Raw genomic sequence first — 24217 nt, 5'->3', positions numbered from 1 at the left:
GGAACTTCAGGCTCTCTTACAGAATCTGATCTCCTCTCTGAGACTCTCAATGGTTCTCTTGAAGCCTTTTCTGCTTCTTTTCTCACTGGTTCTGTGTCTTCATCATCACTGGAATCTGACTCTTCAAAATACTCCTTACCAGTCCCATCCTTTGGGTTTGGAACTCTCAGAGTATGACTTGCATGTACCCAGTTTTTCACACCAGCACACTTTACTGCAGTTGTCGTAGTCAGAATGACTTGTCTCGGCCTTCCCCACCTTGGAACCAAGCAATTTCTTCTTCTGTGCACCTTAATCCTCACCCAGTCCCCTGGACTCAGATCATGAGCTTGCTTCTTCTCAAGTGTGGTAGCTTCTTCTCCAACCTGGTGAAACACAGAATGAACTGCGTCAGCCAGGCCTTTACAGTAATCCAAAATCATGTCATCAGTTATTGTCATCAACTTATTGACAGGCACATATGCATGTCGCATTGCACGTCCCATTAAGATTTCATGCGGACTTAAACCAGTAGTTCTATCTGGAGTAGATCTAAGTCATTAACACTAGAGGCAAGACATCCGGCCATTTCATTCCAGTGGCTAAACACATCTTACCAATCCTGTTCTTGATCGTGCCATTTATCTGCTCCACTAGACCAGAAGCCTCTGGTCTGTATGCACAATGTAGCTCCTGCTGTATGCTCAATGCTTCACAAATTAAACCCATGAGCTCATTATAGAAGTGTCCACCTCTATCAGACTCAATCGTTACTGGAAACCCATACCTAGGAATCAACTCTCTTAACAGTAACAATTGGTGCAGATCGGGGTGTACAAAATCTCCCTACTTCCACGGATAGAGTAATTACACAGTTACACGCACATACACTCATCATACACTTGGGCCCATTTTACCAACATACGCTCAAATACTCTACCAGCACTGAACCTGTGGAAAGAAAAACTCCTAAACACCCTGCATCTACACTGAGGTCGATAAGACCTAATTGTAACTGTCCTGAGTCATGATCTAAACAATCTATACAACAATAATCAAAATAGAGTACTCAATAATTGACAAGAAATAACCACCAACACTGTATTTAAAATTATGGTACTTTATCTAAAATTAGTCAAAGAAAATCAATCAGAGTAAATCATTTTTCTCATAATTACCTATTCTAGCTAAATGTCAGAATGGGTCAGGACAGGTCTCTCAGTAGAAGTCTCCCGAGTCGCCGTCCTCACAGCATCGATCCTCACCAACGCAGGTTTGGGAAGAAGTGGCCTTAGACCCTCTCTAGGCTAACAATATTTATAATGATTTTAACAAAAGAAAGCAACATAAAATGTTTTAGATATCCGCTGAACCGCTGAGCAGAGCGAGCAGGAAAGGATGCAGCATCGCTACATTTGGAAAATCTCCGCTCAGAAAAATCACAAAAATAAAAAGACGGAACACGGAACTAGAAATTCTAAATGTATCTCTTCATGTTCATATTTCCTCGGAACCAACATTATGATCACAAAGTCTATTAGGGCTCCTTTGTCCTCCAAGGTTACTCAGATGTACTTGGACAATCGCCCAGAACTGCTGTCCTCACGGAAAATTTTCAAACCAGGCGAAGACTGTGGTCAGATGACTCTCGACCATGTTCAGCAAGGCCTTCTAATCAAAATTCAGTCACTCGAGCCCAGGCTGCAAACGACAGCCATTTTATATTAGGCCAAAACGGACCATCTTAATTAAAAGAGACAAAAACAACGTTACCACAGCATAGTGATTAAACAGTGTTAACCCCACTAATACCCTTATGTGTATGTAATTATCTAGCCTTTGCAACACAGAAAAGCATTAATACACGACAATTCAAAAGCGTTTTGTGCTTTAAAATAAACAGCACACAGCAACGTTTATTTAATAAAACATGCACATTATTAATAAGCAATACGAAAGCATTCCCACGTGTCGTTTTTCTCTCATTAGTACGTATTGGTTAGTTAAAACATTTACACAAAACAAATAATTAGTAATTATAAATTAATATTTTTAATTATGACAAATAGACAAACCAGAGCTTAAAAAACCCAATAGATTTTCATCAGAAAACTCTGCTCCAGCACTAACACAGGTCACATGTTTTCATCTGAGATCTGTGACAGGTCTGAGGAGGACACTGCACCTGTCCCACCCCAGCCCCTGTGTCACCTGCCACACTTCAGCTGTCGCACCCCAGCCCCTCTGTCACCTGCCACACTTCAGCTGTCCCACCCCAGCCCCTCTGTCACCTGCAGCTGTCCCACACTAGACCCTCTGTCCCCTGCAGCTGGCTCACCCCAGCCTCTCTGTCACCTGCCACACTTCAGCTGTCCCATCCCAGCCCCTCTGTCTCCTGCAGCTGTCCCACCCAGCCCCTCTGTCTCATGCAGCTTTCCCACCCCAGCCCCTCTGTCACCTGCAACACTGGAGCTGTCTCACCCCAGCCCCTCTGTCTCCTGAAACACTGGAGCTGTCTCACCCAAGCCCCTCTGTCACCTGCAGATGTCCCACCCCAGCCCCTCTGTCTCATGCAACACTGGAGCTGTCTCACCCCAGCCCCTCTGTCACCTGCAACACTGGAGCTGTCTCACCCCAGCCCCTCTGTCACCTGCAACACTGGAGCTGTCTCACCCCAGCCCCTCTGTCACCTGCAGATGTCCCACCCCAGCCCCTCTGTCTCATGCAACACTGGAGCTGTCTCACCCCAGCCCCTCTGTCACCTGCAACACTGGAGCTGTCCCACCCAGCCCCTCTGTCACCTGCAGCTGTCCCACCCCAGCCCCTCTGTCACCTGCAGCTGGCTATCCCTAGCCCCTGCCACCTGTACGTGTGGAGTTTATTTGTTTGTCTCACTTATCCGTTTTCCGTGAGAAAGCCTCATTTTGAGGGTGTTAACGGGGTGACGCCCGCACATCGATATGTTTGGAAAGTGTTCAGTTGTATTATAAACGGTGATTTACATGATTCTTCTTTATAGCGCTCTTATGCCCTCGGACCACGTTAGCGCTTTAAAAACGTGGAAATAAAAAAAACCTAAGTAAAACCTAAGTAAGAGTTAAAAGGACCGGGGCCTTGAAACACCCAGACGTGGCCCCCAGTGTCCCCTCCAGTGGAAGCATCCAAGGCAGAGACAGGAAGGGGGAGGGGAGTGAGCCTCTCCCTCAGGTGAGGCCTGGAGGGCGTGGCCCAGGTGAGAGCCAGGTACGGGGCCCGCCCTGGAGGGAGGAGGGACAGGTAGATGCTGGGGCGGGGGGTGCGCTCGCGGTAACGAGTGAAAGTGAAAGCACCGGTGTCATATAGCGCCTGGAAGAGAAGGCTGAAGCACAGAGAGCAGCAGGAAGAGAACTCATTCCCTCAGCATCACCCTCCGGCCCTGGGGACGGTAAGACTGACTTCTCTCGTTTGGGATTGACGCTCACGCTCTCACCTACCGCCAGGGCCTCTCTGTGCCCTCCTCGCCCTCCATTACTGTCAGGCCCTCCCCATGCGCTCCACACCCTCCACTACTGCCAGGCCCTCCTCGCCCTCCTCACCCCCCCCCCCCCCCACTACTGCCAGGCCCTCCTCACCCTCCCTACGCCCTCCTCACCACCCCCACTACTGCCAGGGTCCGCCCATGGCTCCCCGCCCTCCCCTGACCCCTCCCCCCCCCCACACTGCCCGAGTGTGCCAAAGAGGCATCCAGCTCCCTGAGGCCAGGCCTCTCCCAGAGAGACCAGACTCCAATATTTCTTAGTTGTTGCGTCATTGTGGTGCCAGGGCTCCGTCGCAGCTGCTGAGGGTCTGCTGGCACCAGGGCAAGGGGTACCAAGGGTCTGAATATAGGGGTACCAGCGGCTGAAAGTCGATTTATGTAGGGTATCTTAATATGCCAGGGCTCTCCTGGTACATCCCTGCACAGGCTCTACTTATGCCAGGGCTCTCCTGTTAGATCCCTGCACAGGCTCTACTTATGCCAGGGCTCTCCTGCTACATCCCTGCAAAGGCTCTCCTAATGCCAGGGCTCTCCTGTCACATCCCTGCAGGGGTCTACTTATGCCAGGGCTCTCCTGCCACATCCCTGCACGGGCTCTCCTTATGCCAGGGCTCTGCGCTGCATCCCTGCAGGAGTCTGCTTATGCCAGGGCTCTGCTGCCACAACCCTGCAGGGGCTCTCCTTATGCCAGAATTCCATTGCTACATCCTTGCTCGGGCTCTCATTATGCCAGGGCTCTCCTGCACACTGCACATGCTCTCTTTCTGCCAGAACTCTGCTGCTACATCCCGTCACAAGCTCTCCTTTCGCCAGGGCTCTGCTGCTACATTCCTGCACGGGCTCTCCTTATGCCAGGGCTCTACTGCTACATCCCGTCACAAGCTCTCCTTTCGCCAGGGCTCTGCTGCTACATTCCTGCACGGGCTCTCCTTATGCCAGGGCTCTACTGCTACATCCCGTCACAAGCTCTCCTTTCGCCAGGGCTCTGCTGCTACATTCCTGCACGGGCTCTCCTTATGCCAGGGCTCTGCTGCTACGTCCCGTCACAAACTCTCCTTATGCCAGGGTTCTGTATGCGCTCTCCTTATGCCAGACCTCGGCTGCTACATCTCTGCACGGTCTCTCCTTATGTACCACAGCTTTTAGATGTATCTGGCTGCAGAGTGAAGATATTTTATAACATGAATTTAACTGGGAGACGTGAGGCGCGTGCATGTAAAGTCCAGATTCACACGGTCCTCGTGTGAAGGGTCTTACGAGCAGGAGGTCAGTTCTGAGCCTGGACTCTCACAGGGCCGACACTACAGCTGTAAACTACTCCTAGAGGGGGTTGTGTGTCAAAATATTGGGGTCACGAATATCAAAGTGAAGGGTTACTGACTGCAGAACATGGACTACCAGGAAATTGTGAAAACCTATACGTAAATATAAATAAACGTAGATTTCATATCCTGAACACAGCTGATGACCTTGAAGGTATAGACCTCACCGGGGTACATGGACGTAATGTCAGTCGTAAATCCAGACTTACCTCTGTATATTTACCTTTACGATGCTTCGGTGGGGGGATGTTCTAGACTGAATATTGTTGTAGGTCAGTGTCAATCACTCCATCTTCGGATAGCTCTCCCGAGTGGGCGGTCCCAGGAGAGTGCGGGGGAAGGTTCCTTGAAAGTGTGAATACTTAGAAAGAGGCATTATCTGGGTATTCACAAAGCATTTTAAATCCCTCCCAAAGGCATCTGCGCTTCTAAACTTACACCTGAAGGAGCCAGGAGTAAGTGGTGGAGTAAGGGTCAGAATATAGAGTTAAGTTCAGACCTTAACAGCAAGAAAGGGGGTAGGAAAGACGGGTTTGGGATTGTAAATCTCATGTCTAGAGCTGAAATGTCTTATTTCATTGTGAATTGGGTACTGGGTGCTTCCCAAATTCATCACACTTTTAGGTGCTGCAAAAATAAAACAAATTGCAATATCTGTTGTAGTGGATTAAGAATTCTGTGTATTTTTATTTTCCTCTGTGTGAAGTCGTGTCGTGTCTTGGCAGCAGCCCATGAACCCCGTGTTCTGTTTCCAAACCTAGGCCTGAGTAGCAAAGCGACCTTTTACCTACATTCGTCCTACCTTGCTCTGCACACGGTTCTAGCACTGACCTTTTACTCAGGTGTGTGCTGAATAGATGTCGATTGGTTTCCTTGAAACTAACAGCATTTCCTGTGCAGGAGGATTATTAGCATCATATCCTAATCCCCAGCACATGACGTACATAACAGGATTAACATACTGTGTACAAAAGTAATCGCCATCTTCATCCAAGGGCGAAAGGGCTACTTTGCAGAATTGCATTTATTGTTTTAGTCTCATCTACATAATCGTACTCACAAAATATCGATTGAGGATTGTGGTAGAACCTCTGAGGCTACCTTTTGGGTATAAAAACACTGCCCCTTCACTAGATGATCAGAGGAGACGCCTCCACCCTAACACTGACACCGAGGTCCCTGCATGCAGAAGCTCCGACACGCAGTGATCTGACATCCCTTGCGGGGTGTCCAACTTGTGACCAAGATGGGGTCCTTCATTCCCTCCCATCAGGTAATGGGGTTGGCTCTGTCCTAGAGGATTCTTTCCTTCACACCCACATACAATCTAGATACATTTAGGTAGACTTCGGTAGGGTCCGCCTCGTATGAGTACGCAAAGATTACTACTTTCATATATTCCTGCATACATTCATTGCTTTGGCACCATGATGGAAATGTACATACTGTTGTTTTGGTGCTTGTAATCTCTTACATTTGCTTCTGTCTATTGATTGTCGCAGCAAACGTGTTTTATACTAGAATGACGCTGGTTCAATAAAATGCTTAATGAAAACGTCCCCAGCATTTATTCTATGCATATCTCTGAGCGTAAGTGAGCACGATTGACTGAGCAAAAAATACTGTACTGTTTCCACGATCCCGGAAGGGTCAAGGGTTATCATGTTCAGTGGTTGCCAGAAACTATTTGCTCCTAGGTAGGGCTCGGGGGCTTACGAAGACACTGTGAGCCAGCTGGTCTATAGGGCAACATATCCTGTGGGGGTGTCCAGAATCAGTCTAGACACCAATCCCTTAGATTATGTTGTCCAACACACGTGCAGATCCTATGTATTTATAGGAACCACATGACATGGCGCCGCCAACGTTCGTTTGGTTTATGTTCAACGGTCAAATCTGAGTAGTTCAGTCGTGCTTTCTCAGAGACCCGTGCTCACACTTACCCAGAGACATCTGTAGTGAGAAGGGAGATCCGCCTCAGCTGAGTAGGTAAACCCTTTGTATTGGCTGTAGGTTATGGAAGCTTGAAGGATCAAAATTTCCCACATTGCGCAATAACCTTATCTCTTTTCCTCACTATTCCCTCCCATAATGTCTGTCGATGGAGACGGTGTTGCGAATGCAGGGAATGAAGAGCAGGAAGTCGCTCTTCACATTATAGAAAATTGCAGACCTGCAGTTACTAGGAGATTATTGCAATACAGCTTCCCGGCATTGTTGGTGGTGTTACCTTTGTGATTGATGCACACGAAGCATTCAGAACAGAGGTATGCTATACTTGGGTCAGATTCTCGCCTGCAGATGCATGTGCAAAGCTGTTTCATACTTATATTGAAGATGACACACCTGAAGAATGCCTTCCATATGTGGACATAGAAGTCAAGTCAAGTCAGGGGGATTTATTAATCGCACATATCACCCTGAGGTCTCATGGTGCTAAACTCCATAAAGACTGGTGGTCAGATATACGGGCATTATAGAAGGTCAAATAACAAGGTTTTTAGTTCCCTGCGGAATAGCTTATGGTCCGCGACGGAGAGGAGATGTGATGGAAGCTTATTCCAAAAAGCAGGTGCAAGTTCCATTCCTGGCGGTGCGGATGCTGCGAGGTGTAAGGAGACATTTAGTACTTGACCTAATTGTCCTGCTCGGCTGATACCAGCTTAGGTTTTTAGCAAAATAACTTGGCCCATTTCCATACATGTTCTTATGAACAAGACAGAGGATTTTGAAGCGGATTCACTTCCTGATAGGCACCGATGGGGCTCTCGTTGGAAGGTTTAATACAGGTCTAGCAGCAGTATTTTGCAAGACTTGAAGCTCCTTATTTATGGAGGCCAACAGGGCATTTCCATAGTTAATACGACTTATGATTAGTCCCTGGACAAGTGGATTCCTAGATTCGATGGGGATCCATTGAAAGATTTTTCATAGATTACGCATAATGTCATAACAGCTGCCGATTATGTGATTTATATGGCTTTTCATTGACCGCTGATTGTCAATCATCACTCCGAGGTTCCGCATCACACGTTTGGGAGATGGACAGGGGCCCAAATTCTGAGGCCACCAGTCACTAGACCAGCATTCATCTGCCTTACCAAAAAGAATGACCTCTGTCTTACTTCCATTAAGTTGTAGGTGATTGACACGCATCCAGTTGTCGATATGGGTCATGCAGTTTTTAAAACGGATCCTTGTGTCTGTGGGATCGGGGCCTAGGGTAATCAATAACTGGGTTTCATCAGCATATGACACCACATCAAAACCATAGGACCTGATCACCCTGGGCAAGGGTGTCAATACAGGTTGAAAAGCATGGGACTTAAGATGAAGCCTGAGGGACTCCTATGTTTACAGACCGACTGCAGGAGGCCAGGGTGCCCGTTTGTATGGTGGTGGTTCGATCAGTTAGCTAATTTCTGAACCAGTCCAAGGCCACACCTCTGACACCCATCTCCCAGAGCTGTTGTTCTAGAATGCTATGGGAGATGGTGTCGAAGCCGGCTGACAGATCCAAGAGGATGAGCATGGCTGACTGCCCATTGCCCAAGGCCAGTCTAATGTTGTCTACAACCTCCACCAGCGAGGTTTCGGTACTATGGGCAGCCATGAACAGGGCCGGACTGGCTACCAGGCATTTTTAAGTAAACAATGCAAAACCAAATGGTTTTAAAGTATGCTTTAAAACCATTTGTTTTGCTTTCTTTATTTAAAAGCACATGCGGGTCCCCAGCCACAAAATCAGCCCCTACCGCAGTGATATCGGCCCCAGGCTTTGCAGCCCACCAAAACACCCGGTAGCCAGCCCGGCCCTTGCCCTGAACCCCAACTGTGATGGGTCCAACAGTCCATGACTCTCCAGATGGGTGGTAAGCTGTTTGTTGACCAAGGACTCAAGTCCTTTCCAAAATATGGAAGCAGAGAAATTGGGCGGTAGTTGCTAGGTACCTTAGGGTCAGCAGAAGTTTTTTTAGAATTGGCTTAACCCGCGCTGCTTTCCATCTAACAGGGACTACTGCTTGTGCTAGTGACATATTAAATAAGTTTGTAAGGTTTTTTTATTTGTATTTTTTATTGAATTTTCTGATAAACGTACATAACAGTCGTCACATCCAGGACAATTTTGCAGGATCTATAAATCACATTACCCAATAACACACAGTTGAGCAGTCATCAGCACATTAACATCATATATACAATGCAAGAGACCAGTCAGCGATTATCTTGGAGAGAGTTAGGGTGGTCACGTAGGTATCCTGTAAGAGGCTCCCAAATATCTGATGGTTTCGACATAGTTGGCAGTTCTTCAGCATATAATACAAAATTGCCTCTAAGGTATGCAGCATCTTGCATCCAATTCATCAAGGTAGGGGTTAGTTTACTGTCCCAGTTCATTGCTACCCTACGTTTTGCCAAGAGCAGCAGTATGGCAGTTAATCTCTTTTTCATCGATTTCACAGGTATATTCAATCCCAGTAAGCATAACTGTGGTTTTACCCGCTTTTTGGCTAATGCTGTGCCAGGCTTCCGATGTCGTTCGCACTGTATTTATTTCTCGCAGTGATAGGTGATGTCGAGTGAGCGTAATTATGCTAGATAGTGGTATTGGATCTGCATCACCATCTTCCACTGCTAAGTGTGGTAAATATCTCACCGGGTGATACCAATAATGTGTGTATTGTGCCTGTGCGCATAAATAGTATAAATGGATATCCGGGACTGCAAAACCTCCCGATTCATACGGAAGAGACATGGTGCGAAGGCTGATGCGAGCGTGCTTCCCGGCCCATATCAGCCTACTGAAGTTAGATCGTATCTGTTTAAAAATTGGAGCTGGTGGTTTTATTGGTATGTTAATGAAAAGGTATAATAGTTTGGGTAACAGTATAATCTTTATTAATGATATTCTGTCAGCTAGTGTTAGAGGTAGTGCGATCCACCTGATTATTTGTGTTTCTATGCGGTCTATTATGGCTCCATAATTATACCTCAATACTAATTCCGCATCTCGGTGCATCCAGATTCCTAGGTACCTAACCGGGCCGTCATGCCAAACAAGGGGAAATTCCATTTGCGGCACCTTAGTGTTTGCCGTTAGTGGCATTACAGCCGATTTACTCCAGTTAATTAGTAATCCCGAGATGCGGCCATATTTTATATACTCCCGCAGTATTGGTGAGCGAGTTTCTTCCGGATTACGCAGGTACCATATCATCTGCATATAGTGATATGATGATAGGTCGCTAACTGAAGCGTAATGCCGCATGCGCATAGTTCTGACGTATTTTACAAGCCAGCGGTTCCAATGCGATGGAGAAAAGTATTGGGGACAACGGGCAGCCCTGTCTGGTACCACGCTGTATTTCCAATGTATCCGATATATGCATATTTACCTTGACACGGGCAGTGGGCTTGTTGTATAATAGGGCGAACAGATAAGGCCACTCGACAGAGTCGAAGGTCTTAGCGGCATCCAGAAGTACCGCCACAGCCTGCAACTCCGGGTTCAGCTGATGTAGTAGGGCAAATATAGTGCGTAGATTATGTGCTGTTGAGCGTGCTGGTATAAAGCCGGATTGGTCAGGTAAAACTATTGTGGGCATGAGCGGTTGCAGTCTTGTGGCGAAGATTGTTTCCAGTATCTTCGCGTCGGTGTTTATCAATGACAGAGGTCTATATGATTCCGCCTTGTCTGGGTTTTTGTCTGGTTTTAAGAGGGCCACGATGAGCGCTTCACGTAGCGTAGGGGGAAGAAGTTTATTATGATAGGCTTCATCATACATCTCCAACAATGGTGGAATGAGTAGGTAAGGAAATGCTTTATAAAATTCCGCCGTATATCCGTCAGGACCGAGCGATTTTACCATTAGGTAGCGATTTGATTGCTGTCAATACTTCCTCCTCCGATATAGGTTGAGCGAGGTATTCCCGATGCGTGTCAGAAAGCCATACCAAGGCAATATCTTCAATATACTCTAAGATATCAGCTGTTTGTGCTGTGGACGGTGACCTATAGAAATCCCGGTATGTTTCTACAAATGTGTTAAGTATACCCTGTGTGTCATAATGTAATTGTCCTCTGTCGTCCTCTATCTGGGTAACCGTTTGTTGTTTGCGTTCTGCGTGTACTTTATGGGCTAGCACCTTGCCTGGCCTTCCACCCTCCCCCAATCTGCGTGCTACCTGACGTCGGGAGATGTATTTTATTTCATCATCTGCCAGCACATTGTATCTATTCAGTTCTTCCCGTATATCACTAAGGGTGAGTGCGCTAAGGGATGTGTCATATTCTGTTTCTAGGCATCTTATGCGATCCTCACTTATCTTCAGCTGTGTTCTGATATCCTTCAGGATACCCGCATTCGTACTTATACAGATTCCCCTCAGCGTAGCTTTAAAGGCTTCCCACAAGGTACCTGCGCTGTCTACTGATTTTGCATTGTCAGCGAAGTATTCTTTTATCGCCTTTTGTATTGTATCCTTATATATAGGGTCAAGTTGCGCCGCTGCATTGAATCGCCATATAAATGGAGGAGGTGTGCAAGTCGGGATTCTTAATGCCAGTAGGACGGGTTTATGATCATGGAGTGTTTTGGGAAGGTGTGTTATATCTATAGCCCATGTGGAAGCGTGACTTGTGAGAAGCCAATAGTCTAGTCTCGACCAGCTATTATTTACTGTAGAGGAATGAGTGCTATCCCGAGCTGTCGGGTTGCGTGCTCGCCACACATCTAGCATGCGAAATTCTGTCATGCCATTGAGAATAGTGGAGGCTGCACGCGTGTGCCGCTCTGTGGTATTCTGGGATCTGTCTAACCTGTCATCCAGCGCTACATTCATATCCCCTCCCCATATCAGTTCCATATCTGGTAGTGAGCGGATCTGTGCCCAGAGGTGCATGAAGAAGGCAGGATCATCAGTGTTCGGTCCATATACATTAATGATGCCTATTTTGGTTCCTCTCAGGACACCTATGACGATGACATATCTACCCTGCGGGTCAATTAGTGACTGGTGCAGGTGAAAGTTTGTTCCTTTACGTATAATTGTAGTGACCCCCCGAGCATATGAGGAATATTTTGCAGATACTACTACTTCTGCCCACCTGTTACCTAGTGTATCTGCCTTATGCTGGAGTAGATGTGTTTCTTGAAGCAGCGCAATATCAACGAGGTGCCTGACAAGGTAGGCAAAGACCTGTCTAATCTTCTTAGGATTGTTTAGGCCCCTTACATTCCACGGTATGATTTGCAAAGGTGTTGCTTTAACCTTCGTATATGTGCTTGATATTACCATTTGGTTCTATGGAACTGACTTCTCGTGCCCTGACCATAATCAGTAGGTGCTCGTGTGTGTCATCCTGGGTTGCGTATCGCATTTGTGTGCGTGAGTATGTTGTCCTAGTATGTGTACGACTGTCAGCATAACAAATTCCCGCCCAATACCCCCCCTCCCACTTCACCATCTCAAATATGGCAAAGACAAGTCCCCATAACTGCTAACATAAATCCCACCCCTCAGTTCGTTCCCCAATTCAAACACGGTTCAAAAATAAAGGTTTTGATATACACAGGGGAGACGGTTACCGCCGGCTAACTACCCCACCCAATGGACGGCTGGGGGACCACGCCACAACCCCATAGTTATTTAAACATTATGAGATATCATATAACAACCGAGATCTGAGAATTAAGTAAACCTGTCTCGGAATTTGTAAAAGCAGGATTATAAAACATTGAGATACTACATAAGGAATCATATAACCACACTTGCATATCTTGCGGTACATAGATTCTCAGGATAACTTACAAAAAGTCTATGAGTTCTGTGAGTTCGTTATATTCACCACCGGATAATGAGCACCATACCAATTTGGCAGCCACTGTCATTCTACATCCGAGGTGGGATCCTTTTCCGCGCTCACACTCCTTGGAGATTTGCGATGCAGGGTCTGTGGATGGTTTAGCTGCAAGTATTTTAGTACTTCCTTAGGGTCGTTACAGATTGTGCTTTTGCCATCTTCCGTGAGTTTCAGACGAGCAGGGTACAGCATAGCATAGGGGATGTTCATATCTCTTAATTTTTTCTTTACTTCCAGAAATTTCTTGCGTGCTTCTTGTACTTGCGATGTGAAGTCCAGGTAGATGGAGACGTTCATTCCCTCATAATTTAGTGTTCCTATCTCTCAAGCTTTACAAAGGGCTGCATCCCTGTCCCTGTAATTTAGTATCTTTGCGATTATAGGACGAGGTCGTGCTCCAGGTATCGGTGGAGGTGCAAGAGATCTATGAGTTCATTCTACGATGAAGACCTCAGAGAAGACCTCTCTGCCCAAGAGAGTGGTTAGGAGTGTTTCAGTGTACCTCTCCATGTTTCCTGTCCGTGTTGACTCCGCCACTCCTATGATGCGCAGATTGCATCGGAGCGAGCGGGCCTCTAAGTCCTCAGTCTTCGCCAACAGAGATTGTATTGCTTTGGCTTGTTTCAGTTCAGTTTGATGTTGCGAGTCTTCTGCCTCGGATATTCGGCGTTCTGCCTCATCTATTCGCTCTGTATGTTTGTCCAGCCTCTCTGACATACAGTCGACCCGATAGGTCAAGGAGTCTATTTTCCCGTCAATGTGTGACAGGGTTGCCTGTATCTTGGTGAACATTGCCTGGAAATCCACTGTAGAGTCAGATCCTGACGTTGTAATGTTTACGGGATTCGGATCTGGCACCTCAGCACCCATATCCCCGGTCTTCCGGCGCTGCTCAAAGTGTAGCTTAGGCTGATTTTTATCCTGTTTCCCCATCTCAGCCACACACTCTGTGCAGTGCATGAAGGGAATGGTTCAATTGCAGCAGTAGGGGTCTCCAGACAGCTGTAGACACCGAAGGACAAGCCACCTCGCACAAGCCAGAGGCCGCTCCCCAGCGCGAGCCCAGGGGTGGATCGCCTCTGATCCAGCACCTCAGCACAGTCCCTGCATCAGTGGCGGAGGTAGGCGGCGGCTCCACAGCTTGGTCCGTTAACTATAGAAAGGTGCGCAGCTGGTCCGGTGCAGGCACGACCTCGTCAGAGCAGGTGCTTGTACTCCCATCAGAATAGGCCTCTTCCCGATATCCCAGGGTGAACTCCCTGATGGAACATCAATCAGTGCGCAAATTGTTATACACGTTGAGAAGGACACGCAGGACTGCATGTAGTAGACCCTGTAAGTGCGCGTCTAGTATAGCGCAACCTCTCAATAGATTCCCCTCGCTATCAGCGGAATGCTTCGCACTTTCGCGCCGCCCTAGGTCACCAAAACACGCTGCGCAGTACTGTGTGCTCCGCTGGGGCCACCTCCTCGCCAAACCCCATCTCCACCTCCCAGCATTCCATCAAGATTGCCGCATATGGCCACTCTTCACCGGTAGCACAGTTCCTTCTGTATTTTCCGTATGGTCCTCTCCCGAAAGCGAGTATGTTTTCAGGCAGATTCAGATCAACCTTGTGCCTTGGGCCCACCGCTCACGCCGTATGACAGCTCCAGTCAATATTGCCCTCATTTGCTAGATGGCACAGGCAGGGCGCTGCAGGGCAAGGAGGGTTGCAGCAAGCCAGGGGGGGTTTCTTACCGTGCGCCGCGATGCCGGGCCTCCTCAGGATCTTTGATCTTCCGATCTCGGACCAGGGCCTCACTTCGCCTCCAGCACGTCTCCTGCACCCTCTAAAGCACCACAAGGCTCGTGTAGCGAGTCGGTACAGCAGTCCGTCGACCGCGGTCACCAGCACTCACGGTTCGGCACCATCCGCTCGCCGCAAGTTGGTCCCTGCTCAGGCCGCATCAGAAGGCCTGCTCCGGATAGCGGCGCCTCGGGCTTACGTACAGGACTCAGCCCGACGTAGGCAGCACCAAGCTCGGCGCACCGCCCGGCCAAGTCCGCAGTCCGTCCCGCTCCGATCGTGTGCATCGCAGACGAAGATAGAGCGCCCATATACCTCGTCGGGTGTTACAGCAGCACGATTCCTCCGTTTTTTTAGAGTAACCTCGGTTGGGTATCCAGGATAAATGCAGGATTGCGGCGTAGTCAGGAGAGCTCGCCTAGAGCGCGGCCATTTCCCAGCGCGGCAAGCTCCGCCCCCCCAAATAAGTCTGTAAGGTTACTGTTGAGCAAGGGGGCAATAGTTGAAAAGAAGCAGGGTGAAACCGGGTCCACTGGAGAACCCGATTTGATCTTTGCCAGAGCGGTTGAAACTTCTGGGGTAATTGCAGTGAACTCCAATAAGAGAGGAAAGGTGGTATTGAGGTTAAGGTCAGGGTTTTTATCAGGATTTTTGGTATCATGGTTTGGAAAGGAAGAATTAATTGTTATAATCTTTTCTTCAAAAAAAGTTGACAGCGTGTCTACCCATTCTTGCAAAGATGTATTACAGTGCTGACCGGGAAGAGGAGTAGTAAATTCCTTTAATATTTTATAAAGCTCCTTGTTGGAATTAGCAGCTTTGGTAATCCTGTTAATAAGATACAACTTTTTGGCATGTCTGATGCTATCTAAGTAGCCTCGGTGGATATGTTTATATTTTTGTCGATCTTCACTAGTCTTGGTTTTTCTCCATGTGCGCTCAGCATTCCTACTAGGCAGTTTTTCAATTTTCAGTGATCCTGTGAACCAGGGTGCTGCCCTAGGCTTGAGATTGACCCTTGACAGAGGAGTCACGATGTTCAAGGCCCATGTGATTGCGGCCTCAAAGGCTGTTACTGCTTGATCGACATTCTCTGTGTAGGATAGAGACGGGGGGTTAAAATGAGCCGAAAAGGTTGCTGGAGTGACTTTCCACCAAGGCTTTCTCCAAGTGGGTTCACTACTAAGGTAGTTTTTATTGGTGGCTGGTGGTAGGGAGAATTTCAGCAGGTTATGATCGGACCAGAGCAGAGGCAGGGGGGATTCAACTCTGACATTGGCTGTGTTAGTAAACAGAAGATCAAGAGTGTGACCTGCCGAGTGGCTAGGTCCCGCCACCATTTGGACCAGTCTCAATGGGTTCAGGTTAGTAATCAGTTGTCTGATAACAATTCCTCATGGTAATTAAAATCTCCAATGAGGAGAAAGTTATCAGCAGCTAATACATGTGGGGCAATTGTCTTGAGTAGATGGTTTATAAAATTAGTTTTCTGGCATGGAGGTCTGTACACTAGGGCACCTCTCCAGGTTCCCTTAGATTGTGTTTCGATTCTGAAAATGCACATTTCAGACCTTTCTGTGGTAATGGTCTCTAGCGTGGTGACCTCTAGTCCCGCCCTGGTGGCTATTGCAATACCTCCTCCTCTTTTGACGTTTCTGTCTAATCTGGTTAGATGGTATTCTGGAGGAAACGCATTTGCCACATCAGAGGAGGCATGTTCGTGGAGCCAAGTTTCGGTAATGAAACAAATATCCGGCTTTTCTAAGTAAAGAATGCTCCATATTTCCAGTGAGTGTTTTGGAATTGAACGGGCATTAAAATAAAGCCCTTTTAGTTGTTTAGGGATCTCCGTGGTGTCTGTAACATTATTTAATTGAGGTGCAGGGAGAGGGACTGACTTATTGAGAATGGTTTCAATGTCTACTTTGGGAGTGGCAGTATACACAGAGGTAGCTAGAAGGCCCTTGGGTATAGTGGCAATGAGGGCTTTATTTAATAATTCATGCTCTTGGCTTGAGTAGTGGAGTTTTGCCATTATCTGCACTAGCCTAGTTGAGTTACCTGTAATTTTAGAGAAACGGGCAGGGGTCCTGGTGGCTTGCGGCGGTCTGGTGCGGACAGGCGCAGATGAGCTTGCCTTTGGTGTGCCGCTGCGCACGTCCGCGCCCCCTTCTTGCCTTAAGTAGGTAGAAGGGGAGGAAAGCGTAATTACAACAGCTGGGATGCTAACATTTATGTCCGGTAGATACACCGGAAGTGAAGGGAGACCAGATCACGTCCCTCTGCTCAAGCGGCACAAGCTGTGGCGGAATGGAGACAAGTCACCGCTTACCAAGAGAGACTAGTGAGAGAGAGTGGAAAGATTAAAATGGCGCAATAAAAAAGTGACACCCTGCAGTGACAACAGTGAAGCCAGCAAGACTGGTAAGTGCAAGAAATGCTGGTATGCTAACACTAAATAAAAACACTAGTCTAAAAATCGAGCACAAATATGCTGGCAATCTGTTAAGTTAAAAGGTGTTAGAACAAATGGCTGAGGCCATTGGTCTGACCTTCAGCGAGGAGTCCACTGCGCGTGTCCGTGCCCCATCCTGCCCTAAGTAGGTAGGAGGGGAGGAAAGCGTATTTACAACAGCTGGGATGCTAACGTTTATTTCCGGTAGACACACTGGAAGTGAAGTGAGACCAGATCACGTCCCTCCGCTCAAGCTGCACAAGCTGTGGCGGAACGGGGACGAGTCACCGCTTACCAAGAGAGACTAGTGAGAGAGAGTGGACAGATGAAAATGGCGCAATAAAAACAGTGACGCCCTGCAGTGACAACAGTGAAGCCAGCAAGACCGGTAAGGGCAAGAAATGCTGGTATGCTAACACTAACACTAAATAAAAACACAAGTCTATAAATCAAGCACAAATATGCAGGTAATCTGTTAAATTAAGTCCCATTAATGTACCAGGAGCATATTAATTGGATGAAAGGCGACCTCTCCCACACCAAAACAAATGTGAGACTCGGGCTGCTCAGCAGAGAAGGAGTGACCTTGCCGGTCCTAGCTGCTTACACGCTCCGAATCCCTACATTGATACATTGTCAGAAGCAAATTGCATACACTTTACAGGGACGTAGTAAAACTATAGAGAATCCTTACACAATTCATAATGCGAACACTTACAATTTGTGCGGGTTGCTAAAGCTGGTCAACTTCAATTGACTACACCAACTATCGGCCCGGAAAATAGCACAGTTTGAAGCAGTTTCCCCATACGGGCCCACAGAAGAAACAAAGAATACTAACAAATTGCTAGCCAACCGGAATGGCTCCCCCGATAGAGGATTGTACCACTTGGGGTACAGTTTTTCCTGCTGTTCTACCAGAACTCAAGGTACCCACTCAATAGCAGTTTTATCAGATGTATTGAAACAAATACAGTATGAGTATGTGTCAGAACCTGCTCTGGACCTGGGGAAGAAACTGATGTACAATTTTGCCCAGGTATCAGCAATTATGTTAAGCAACATAAAAGGAGAGTCAGCAGCATAAGAATTTTGAAGAAACCTGTGCTTCGCTGGGTAGATATAACTTGGGGGCCAGACCTGGGAAACCACAAGTGAAAAGTAATGCTGAAAAGGATAGCTCAAAGCTGTAATGATGACACTATGATGTCATTTAGAATGATAAGGGCAGAAGTTCTAGAAGAGAAGGTAGAGGGTTTTTCCTTGAAAGAACCAGAGTCCTCTAAATAGAAATGGGATAACAAACAATCAAAAAATAATAAACAGAATGCATCATGATCACAGGGTGGGTCTCCTCAACAGGAGCCCTCTGAAAAAAGAAACTATCTTACAAACCGTGATATATTAAAAAACTTGACAGGTATCAGGATACTGATACACGTTCCTTTCATTCCTTTCAGAGTTCATCAAAATACACAGAGCGGAAACGACGGTTAGAACACAGATCAAAAGAGCGAGTCAAGCCGAAAAAAGAGACACATCGCACTTCAGACTAGATTATTAAACAAGAAGATAAACTCAAAACTAAATCTCAATTTGAAAAGAAGAAGGAAGCTGGACTTAAAATAAGAAATGCCCAGGATACTGAGGACTCCGCTTCTGAACAGGGAATGGGCTCGGACGATGTTAGACAGCACGGAAGTAACAATAGTTTGCCAAAACCTGATGGAATTTCTGGTGACAGTAGCGTTAAACGAACATATCACGGTGGAAACACCTGATACAAAGGTGTGTGTCCCACATTGGATATACAATATTACACTCCAAATGGAGGAGGAAATACCCAGGAAAGTAAAAGGTCTCTTTTTGGGAGAACCTGACATATGGATACGACATCCTTTTAGCTGAAAGAGATTGGCTGCCTGAGTTTGTTATGGAGTGCCGTAAGGGGGGAAGATGTAGTTTTACCAGCTTTCTAGGACCCCGTTCCAGAGTCACTTGAAAGTTCATACATGCAAGAGTTGGCGCCATCTTCTGCACTATACCTCAATCATGTAGGGTGGGATGCTGAATCACCTCACCATGGAATCCCATTAAAATCCACTCCTACTCCACACAGACAGTACTAAATAAAACATTACACAAAGAAAAAAGTCAGGTAGATCTTAGATCAACTTGAGTACCAAGGTGTGATTGAAAACTGCTCCTCTTCCATGAATAATCCTTTGTTTCCCATGATGAAACATGACCATTCATACCGTCTAGTTTTAGACTCCAGGCATTTGAACACATGCACTTGAACATTTGCAGTATAGTATATATCGTGAATGGGTTTTTCTTCCAAAATATAGTGCCTGGAAGCCGATATTTGACAGCATTCTCGGCTCTAGGCACTCAACACCAATTCTGTGATGAGGACGCATTGTCCTACGTAGATTATATTTATCTGAAGGACGATGAGTTATTGGAACACTTGAACAGGGTGAACAACATAATTCTATGGTTCGCCAAATTGGACTACAAATTAAAATTTTAAAAATCAGTAATTGCCCACCTCAATGTCCTATTTTTGAGATATGAGCTATCAAGTGAAGGGAAAAGCCTGGCAGCTAATTTTTTAGAAAAATGTGCGCTGCTGCAATCTCCAAAGACTCTGAAATGTTTACAATCCATTTTAGGATTCCTATGTTTTCGCAGAACATAAATTTTGGATTACGCTGAAAGGGTTACATCTTTCAATGACCTAAAAAGACCTGATTTCTCAGTCCAGCATTGGACACAGGAACACAGAAATTCTCTGTTCTGTACAAGCGGACATGATAGCTTCCAAACAATTACACACACGTGTAAATAACACTAATTTGGTGGTCCGTGTACTCGCAGGTCTGTTAGGGTACACCTACATGACCTTCAATAAAGGCAAAACTGTACCCATAGCATACATGTCACATTTGTACACAAACACTGAAATGCGTTTTGCATCTACGTAAAAGATACCAACACCAGTACAAATTGCTGTAGTGAAAGCACTAGCACAGGTAAATGCATAATTGCCCTGACTCCAGTGCAGCACAGGGGAAACACATAATTGCCCTGACTCCAGTACATGGGCGTAACAATGGCCCCCGCAGCCCCTGCATTGCAGGGGGCCCCCTGCACTCCAGGGGTCCCCTCAGCACACACAGTACTACACTCCATAACAGCAGGGTCCGTGACATCAATCTGGGACGTAGTGTTAAAGTTACTATCACCAGCGTTGCTGCCTCGCCTCATAAATTAAATGTTGCGTGCATACTGGCAACATGTTGCATCTGCATGGTCTTCAGCCTTAGGGTGTGGCTCAGTGGTATTATCATGCGCAATCAAAACTGCACGTGAGGTGGCCGCTGGGTCTGAGACACTGAGACTGACCCTGAGCTCATAATTGAATAATTGCTTGCTGCGATCTTCTGATGCCTGCTTGTGCCTGCCACCGTGAGGCTGAAGGCCACACTGAAGACCACTCAGCCGCAAACCATGTAGCTAGTACACACACAACATTTTGGAAAAAGTGTCTTTGGAAGAGAAGAGATTTGACAGGTGGGTGGAGCACTGGCATTGCAAAGAGCCATGCATGCAACCACTACACAACAAATGCATGAATAAAATAAAAATCATTACAATGCCAATAACTCTATTAAAAATAACAAATGTGAGACCTATTGATTGGAAGATGGTGGAGCCACTTATGGTGCTTGGATCGGCGTAGTGAGTTTGTCAGTTGACGACACTTTGTTCTACTGTTCGGCACCGTAAGTGTGGTGCAGTTTCCTTTTGCTGTCTTTCCTAACCTTTCTGTTTTCCTCAGTAACCTTTTCACTACATCAGTCAGTCCCCTGGGAGACCGCTCTTTGGTCGCTTGACTCGAGTCCCCAACCCTCTACGCCGAACAGCCCTTAGAGGATCCCCTATCTTACCATTCTTCACTCCCCATAGATGATTTTATATATAAGTTAAGTTTCACCTTTAACACTTGTTTAAAATGTACTTCTTTTATTCTTTGTAACTCTCAAGTACATGTGCGATGGCCCCAAAGAGCATTGGGAGGGGGCAGCAGGCTGTGCCTTGTTTTTCCACCAGCCATTAATATTCTCCAACGCAGGAGAGGCTCTTTTCTCACAGCTGCTGCAGCAGAGACTCGTAGCCAGCATGGCATTGTGGGAGATATTCCTTTCAAAATAAACGTGCTGATATGCTATCGCCACAGTTTATTTTCATCCTTGAGGAGTAAAGCCATCGGGCAAATGGTGCGGAAAATACGTTCTTTCTCTTTCCTTGATTAAATGCAACTTATTTAACTCAAAACAACTCGATCGATATATGTGCATATTTGTGATTTCAAAGAGAAACATGACAACTGGAGTTTTACTTAACCTCTTCAGTGCCCCGCCCTTTCCACGCCCTGTGCCGGGCGTTTCATTAGCGGGCGGTGTTCATGACGAGATGGTCTCGTCATGGGCACAGCGCAACCGCTGCCCATGACGAGACCATCTCGTCATGGGCACTGAAGGGGTTAATAAACTAACGTAAACAAAATACTTGTTGACTGTTCTCTAAATCAATATTTTTCACCCTCCCACCCCCTCTTACCACACCCTTGCACAAATGGCTTCCAAATTATTAGGAGCAACGTTCCTCCCCAACACTGCGTGGAGTCCTTCTGCACAGGCAAAAGACGCACTACAATGTGCTCCATGGTTTCAGATGACTCTTATAAGCTATACTTGTCTACAATTTGGATATAAAATATTGTATTTATCTATTTTACTTAGCATGAAAAAGAGCAATTTGTTTCATTCTGTATCCACGCTGCTGTGTTAAATAACATGTTGCCTAAAGAAGGGAAAAACACGAGTAACCACTTTCCCAAGCCCTAATATTTACTTGGAGAGTTACTGTGTATGCTGCCTTCATTCTAGGAATGCACTTCATATGAAGAGTGTTTTAACCCCTTAACTGCTGGGCCTTCTCCCCCTCCCCTCCAGTGCTTAGCCCTTTTTTGGCTATTTGGGGTTCTTTGAGCTTAGGGCTTCATAACTTTTTCCCCACATAAGTTATCCGAGCAAAAATTGCGTCCTTTTTTTCCAACATCCTGGGGATTCTAAAGGTACTCAGGGTTTGTGAATTCTCCTTGAGGGGACCGAGAAATTAGTCAAATTACAGATAAATTTGTTTTTTTGGTGGAATAACTGGAAAAAAGTGAATTTGCAGTGCTAAAATCACCATCTTCCCAGCTTTCAGGAACAGGCAGACTTTTGTCAGAAAACCAAACTTTTCTACACAGTTTTGGCTGTTAGTAGGACATAGCCTATTTTTCCTATTTATTGTGCTTTCAACCTCCTTTCAGTTAGTGGTAGAAATTGACGTGAAACAAATAATGGATCTAGAAAAACTATTCATTTCAGAAATGTAGGCAGAATTTTGAATTCAGCAAGGGGTCATTTGTGTAGATCCTTCAGGGTTTTCCGATAGAAAGTAACAGTTGAAATAAAAACATATTCAAAACGAGTTGCAAAACACAGCCATTTGTGTCTGCATTTTCAACTGTAACTTCTTCTGAGTATGGCAATATACCATTATGTTCCCTGGAACTTTCTGGTTGTGGGGATATATAGGGCTTGTAGGTTCACTAAGAACCCAAAGTGCCCAGAGTCAATAACTGAGTTGTGCCTTGCGATGGTTTTTCATTGTGTACAGAGTATACAGCAATTCACTTGGAAAAATATAAAGAGTGAAAAATAGGTATCGAGGAAAACTATGTATTTCCGAAATGGGAACAACATATGGAGTTAAGAAGCAGTGGTTATTTGCACAACTCTGTATATGTGGATACCTATACCAGCATGTGAATTAGAGGACATTTTTCGAAATTACTTCTTTTGTTACTCACTGTCTTACATTTGGAAGTCAGAAATGCATCGAAAGTCAATTGGCAAAAACACTTGTTCTACTATTCTGTGTTGCCCTAAGTCTTTTGTTAAAAATGGTACCTCACTTGTGTGGGTAGGCCTAGTGCCCACGACAGGAAACAGCCCAAAACGCAACATGGACTCACCACATTTTCACAGTGAAAACTGACCCTTGTTTTGCAATGTGCCTAGCTGTGGTTTTTGGGCCCTAGCTCACCTGGCACCTGGGGTAACCTAGCAAACCTGTACATTTTTAAACACTAGACATCCATGGGAATCCAGGATGAGGTGACGTCTGTGGGTCTTACCAGGTTCTGTTACCCAGAATCCCTTGCAAACCTCAAACTTTGTCAAAAAACACATTTTCCTCATGTTTCTGTAATGCAAAGTTCTGGAATGTGCGTGTATCCACAAACTTCCACCGACCCAGCATTCCCCTAAATCTCCCAATGTTCAGTTCAGTTCAGTGTTAACTTTATTTCGGTCAGTTTGACCTTAAAAGTACATCTAAAATTACATATGGTTCATTCGCTTTAAAAGAATATATTTAGAATTAAGAGCAAGGTTGGGTACATACAATAAAACGGTTAAAAGTGCGTTGTGCAAATTAAATGAATAGGTAACAAATCCATTTTTAAAAACGGTATCGTAGTTGCTAAAAGCAGATCTCAGGTACAGCTAGCCTATACACAGCAGATACCTGATGTAGGTAAAGTGCATCAATGAAAATATTATCAGTTAAACAATAATAAAAAGGGACCCTTAGAAGTACCCCGTTTCGTTTTTGCAGAACTAAGGGCCCTACTTATTAAGGTAATTTTAGGAGTGCTCTGCGGGTACACCACATAGTATACTCATTAGCAGGCTTTTTATTTTCTATCGGGATACTAGTATCATGTTTGCTCCGAGGCTTTTAGGATACTCAATCATTGGTACCTAGGTTTCTACAGATCTGTGCCAACCATCGTTTTCTTGCTTTATGGTAACTGGGGCAGCTAAAAAACACATGGGGGACTGATTCTGTCGGGCAATCACATGCCGGGCACCTTAAAATTTGCGAGCCCCCCACGCGTGTGTGAATGAACGAAGTGGCAGAACCCCGTGTCTGAATTGCAAATAAAGCTTTCTTGCAGTTGCTGGCTTGATGTCGTCCAGTGTCGGCTCAAGGCTGTACATATCCTTGGTTACTGAGAGGTTGCTTTGGAGTTGGGCTAGTTTGAGCTCCCCATAACAGTCCCTTAGTGATTTCCTAGAGATTGAGGCGCAGGCAACCTCCGGGTCACCCCAGAGTTCGCCCCGTCTCAAGCTAGCTGACATGTGTCGAATAAACGAGAGCCACGGT

General features: G+C 46.1%; 1 protein-coding gene across 3 annotated transcripts in view; it reads left to right on the top strand.

Moving 5' to 3' along the window:
* Nucleotides 1–3229: 3229 nt before the first annotated feature.
* Nucleotides 3230–24217, top strand: part of LOC146808613 (NACHT, LRR and PYD domains-containing protein 3-like) — an 879818-nt gene continuing 858830 nt past the window's right edge. For 2 of the 3 annotated variants that reach the window (XM_085623636.1, XM_085623638.1), the window contains exon 1: nucleotides 3234–3403. The gene's annotated coding sequence lies outside the window, so the exon portion shown is untranslated. Of the gene's footprint in view, nucleotides 3404–24217 lie in introns of all 3 variants that reach the window. The other variant, XM_085623637.1, reaches the window with a different exon arrangement.

This window comes from Triturus cristatus, chromosome 8 (assembly GCF_964204655.1).
Source record: "Triturus cristatus chromosome 8, aTriCri1.1, whole genome shotgun sequence".
NCBI classification, from domain to species: Eukaryota; Metazoa; Chordata; class Amphibia; order Caudata; family Salamandridae; genus Triturus; species Triturus cristatus.
Note: the sequence above shows the minus strand (reverse complement) of the source record. Positions and strands in the feature narration are given on the sequence as shown.